Source organism: Alosa sapidissima, chromosome 24, assembly GCF_018492685.1.
Source record: "Alosa sapidissima isolate fAloSap1 chromosome 24, fAloSap1.pri, whole genome shotgun sequence".
Classification (NCBI taxonomy): domain Eukaryota; kingdom Metazoa; phylum Chordata; class Actinopteri; order Clupeiformes; family Clupeidae; genus Alosa; species Alosa sapidissima.
The window spans coordinates 8,902,085-8,907,329 of record NC_055980.1 but is presented as its reverse complement, the minus strand read 5'-3'; the positions used below and the strand labels follow the sequence as shown (position 1 = coordinate 8,907,329).

Here is a 5,245-nt window from a genome sequence, read left to right as displayed (position 1 = left end):
GGGAAATATCCCTGTGTGTGTCCCACATACACTTCTGTTAGAACGGGAGAGGAAGGAAGGGAGGGAAAAAGAAAGAGAGGGAGAAGGGGAGCAAGAAAGAGAGGGAGAGAAAGAAAGACAGAGAGAGAGAGAGAGAGAGAGAGAGAGAGAGAGAGAGAGAGACATGGGTGACCTACCAGAGTCCTGTTGTGGTTTGTCTGGTTAATGATTTCCCCAGGCCCTGGCTTGCTGTGACTGCTGGCCACCGCCCTGTGAGACATAAACAGGGGATTGTTCAGAGGCAAGCACAGGGGAAGAATGAAGAATGCAGCCGTATGGAAAACAATCAGAGCCAAAAATGCAACACAAAGGCCCTCGTCACAGCACACCCCCCCCCAACGAACACACATACATACACACACACACACACACACACACACATACACATTCTTTAACTTCCCTCTTATACACACACTCACGCACACACACAGGAACATAGTCACACATACACACACAAATACATACACACAACTACACATTCATATACACATACATGTCACCGGATGACCTCCTCCCATCACAGTTCAGCCTGCAAAGCTAATCTCTCATGTCCCCTGTAACAATTCTGAAACCTGTTATAGTTGTTTATGAAGGGAATAAGTGTGTGTGTGTGTGTGTGTGTGTGTGTGTGTGTGTGTGTGTGTGTGTGTTTACACAAGCTAATACGAAAAAGTTTAGAACACTAGCACACAGTGACCTGACCATGACCTGTTTTTTTTTTCATTCTATACATTATGTTCTTTCTGAGTGTGCATGTTAATGTGAGTGTATGTGTGTGGTGTTTTGTCTATTCCTGTTCTTCAACACAAGCCAGCAGGCCAAATTCCAAACAACGGTGACAGACATTCTTGAAAGTCTTTTTAATCACCTGTCGCCCAGCTCACCGAACACGCCTGCCTGGGAACCAAAAGTGAAGCTTGGGATGCCCCCACCCCCTTTAATGCTCGGCAACCAGAGCCAAAGGCCAGCTAACCGCTGACTAACGGAAACACAACATGACACAATGGCCACAGCGGCACTGCTGTGCAGGGAAGGGGATGGGGTGGTTGTGGTGGACATGGTGGTGGTTGGGCAGGGAGGGGTGTCTGGTGGCTGCACTCTGGATAAGGCCGAGCCAGAGCTCTGTAACTTAACTGTCAGAATTAATCTTGTTATGTAATCACCTTTCAACAGGGCTTTTGTTGTAAAGGGTACAGTTTTTTTAATATATAAAATATATCTTTTCCTCTCCGCAACCCTGCTTTGGCTAATTCTTTCTCAATTAATTCTGGGGTTTGGTATGTGTGTGTGTGTGTGTGTGTGTGTGTGTGTGTGTGCAGGGTAATGTGATTGGGGGCTATCAGAGGATGGAGGAAGACAAAGTGATGGGGTCAGGATGCTGAGTGCTAAGTAAGGGATAATGTATTGTCCACCGTAATTATCAGAAAATAAGTCCCGACAGGGAGAACAGAACCCCGACGTGCAGCGAAGGGGTTTTGCTTCGACCTGAAGGGACTTATTTTCTGATAATTACCGGCGGACAATACATTATCCCGCTTATTACACGGCTACTTGCCAAAACGAGAAAAGAAACCTAACACAATGAATCTTTAAAAATTATTTTGCTACCGTTTCGTGTCTTCCGCTGACAAAATAAATAGTTCGCCACACAGATAGAACTTGACAGGTTCAGGTGTTGCGTGGCAACGTCTTACTAGCTTACTTTCCCTTTCAATGAAATTCATAGCAATAAGCGAACGGAATTCTTGCGGAGGGATATGAAAGACGTTAATCAACTCGTTACCATTGACAGCGGTGATTATATACTTTGCCGGTGATTTATATAGATTTAACATAGGCCCGAACGTTGGGAAGGCCCATTCATGTGAATGGAACTTTCTGCAGCACTCTGAAGAGCCGTGTAATAACAAGTGGCTAACACCCTCACCCACCCTGTTAAAACCACATCTAAGCAGGCAGGCAGGGTCACACGATGGACAGGGGTGAAGTGGCAGTAAATCTCGGGTTAGGCCTAATTTGTCCAGGATTAGCTGTGAGGTCAGAGGTTGAAAGCCCTTTAGTCTCAAGGGAGCTCTGGGGTCAAGGGGGGTTGATGTATCAGGAGGCTGTGGTGGATTGCATTTAGGAGAGCAGGGATCAGGGAGATTGGACTGAAATGTTTGCTCATTTGTCAGTTTTCTCTCTTTCACAGTCTCTCTCTTTTCAATTTTCTCTCTTTCACAGTCTCTCTCTTTTCTTTTTTTTACCACCTTAAAAGGATCAACACAGATGGTCCATCCCCCCCACAGACAGGATAGACAACACTTCAAGGTGGAAACACCAACTAACAAGCAAAAAGCAAAGTAAAGTGTTGGTGGCAGGAGGATACAGGCAACTTTTACAACAAATCTAGGTAATATAATGTATGTTTTTCCCCTTCATTTTATTGCTTTTGATATTTTTTTATTATTACTTTTGATGTAATTATTTTTTTATTATTATTATTGCTTTTGATACCTGTTCCCTTCATTATCTGTGTCTGTTGTTATTACCTATTTTTTCTCCTCCCTCCACTGGAAGTCATTCTTGGCACATTATTTTTTAGGCTGCGAGGCCAATGCCAAACCCACCAGTCTAGCGAGCTTGCATCTGAAAGGATCTCTTTGTGTGTGTGGTGGTGGAGAGAAAAAGAGCAAGACAGCAAGAGGAGAAAGAGAGAGAGAAGAGAAAGAGAGAGAGAGAGAGAGAGAGAGAGAGAGAGAGAAAAGAGAAGAGAGAGAAGAGAGAGAGGGAAAAAGAAAGCAAGAGGAGAGAGACATCAGAGGAGAGAGGGAACAGAGAAGAGAAGACCCTGCAGCGGCAGGGGACCGTTCCCGGTGTGGCCAACACTGTGTCTAATTAGCCCCCCGGGCCGTCTGGCCCCTCTGGGCTCGGACGGGAACACAAAGTGTCAGTTTCCTGTGACAATTAATGAATGCCTCCCAAATGACGCCGGCCCATGATATCTTCCCGGCTCACACAATGCCAGACCTAACAGAGATCTTTCCTTGTTTTTCAGAGTTGGGCTCAGCTCCTTCTTTTCGGAGTCCCCACCTTTAGCTCCGCTCACATCCAGCCCTCTGCCCCCCACCACCCATCCCCTCTCCCTCTCCTTTAGCTTTGAGAGAATGTGTGGTCTCAAGTTGCCAGCAGAAGCCAGCCCTTAATTACTGTTCTGGCAAGGCATCCCACTGGAAAACAGATAACAGATTTAAAAGCCATTGAGTTGAAAGGCTCTCTCTCTCTCTTTCTCTCTCTGCCCAAACCCCCCCCCCCTGCTATTAGCTTACACTGCCCTCCTGTAAATCCGCATACTGTAATTGTCTTATGCAAGGCATGCCGAGTGTGGCCATGGACGGGGGTGACCATGGGGGCCCTGACACTGCGGGCTTATCTGACCTCCCACACAGCCGAGCCGCTTCGCTACTCCCAGGTCCTTCAGCCTAGTGCCCACCTGACGTTCTATACATTGACAGGGCGAGTGGCAGTATCTTAACATTCTTTTATCTATTTTACACACCCGTTGAGACCTGTCCAGTATGTGCGTGCATGCATGCGTGTGTCCCAAAGTCTGGATGTCAAAATGTACGTGTGGTTTCAGCTCATAAACATGTATATGGGTTCTTACATGGATGTTTATTTGTGTGTGTATATGTGGGGGAGGGGTGGGGGGGGGGGGGGGGGGGTCTGAGCTTTTCCTGTGTGCAATGAATATGTGTTTGCACTGCGCTGGTATGTATATCTCTTGAATTCCCGAGGCCTGCTTGGGTTTCTCAGGGACAGTGTGTCAGCAAGCGAAATGTCTGAGGTTATTTTTGGAGGCCATATTATGTGCTGTTGCTGCCGGCCCCCGAAGCTCATGCTGCGTCTGCCGCCGCCACTGCACATGTTGTCCCTGTGACACCCTATGGATGCAGTGACCCGATGCATGACTGAACTGACAGACAGGCCCTGCTTGGCACAGCTCCCACAACTCAAACTTCCTGAGTGAGTGTGTTTGTTTGTGTTTTTGTATTTGTGTTTTTGTGTGTTTTTGTGTGTGTGTGTGTGTGTGTGTGTGTGTGTGTGTGTGTGTGTGTGTGTGTGTGTGTGTGTGTGTATAAGTGCAACCCGTAACCTCCCCATACACAAACACACACACACACACAAACACACACACACACATCAACACATGTATGTACAGTATTTGCATCCTGTGTAGCATGCTCAGATGAAGGATTGGCCGGGGTGCAACCCGGATGAAAAATAACCGAATCAATCAGGAGGGTCATTAGGCGAGCCGGAGCGGAGCGGAGCCCTAGCCGCAGTGCCGTGTGGTCATCATGTCAAGAGCTTCCTGTACGCCGGCCAGCTGCACACTCAGCACAAGGGGAACAGCGACGGCTGCGGCACCGCACCAAACAGCCACCCAGCTGAAGGACAGCGATAAACAAACACACACACACACACACACACACACAATGGCAACAAGATGTAATACAAAGGTGGCCATTATGTAAAGACAAAGGGTGGCAATAACGACCTAGTGACTGGTGCATGCGTGTTTTTCGATTTTGTGTGTTTTTTTTTTTTTTTTGGTCCGCTCTCTTTTTTGTGTGGATTGACTGAATTGCTTCTGCAGCAGCTTTTGAAATATGCCAATACAGCACAACTGAACCTGAATTTCAGAGAGCAAGAGAACATGTGAAAGAGAGAGAATAAAAGAATGAGAGAGAGAGAGAGAGAGATGGAGGGAGGGCTAGGACTGTACTTTCCACTCTCCCTGCCTTTAAACAATGTTAAAGACTCCATTATCTCCATAAACAGTGGCTGGACGGGACAGGCTTTAAGGTTATGGCTACACATTGTAAATGAGGGGCTGCTTCTATTTATGGTTAGCGATTGGGAGAGAGATATTTCCTACCGAGGATGGGAGTGTAAGGGGGGAGGATGGTTTGGGGGGGGGGGGGGGAGTGAAGAGAGTAATGGTCCTCACCGCCAAGCCAGGAAAAACATCACACTCCTTGGAATAGCAGAAGACACAGCGCTGAGGCCACCAGACGCAAGACCCCTCAGACCTGCTCTTTTCCCTTCTCCTCTGATGTGTGTGTAACCCCCGCCTTGCACCAGGCTAATTTAAGAGGTCCCACACACACACACACACACACACACAGACACACACATATTTGTGTGCCCACACAGAGGTAAC

The 5,245-nt window shown here is 47.3% G+C and overlaps 1 protein-coding gene across 2 annotated transcripts in view; it reads right to left on the bottom strand.

Annotated features, from left to right (window-relative positions):
- The window catches only part of thrab (thyroid hormone receptor alpha b), a 109,205-nt gene that overhangs the window by 55,101 nt on the left and 48,859 nt on the right, over window positions 1-5,245 (bottom strand). For both annotated transcript variants that reach the window (XR_006027090.1, XM_042082543.1), the window contains exon 2: window positions 177-249. The gene's annotated coding sequence lies outside the window, so the exon portion shown is untranslated. The remainder of the gene's footprint in view (window positions 1-176; window positions 250-5,245) is intronic.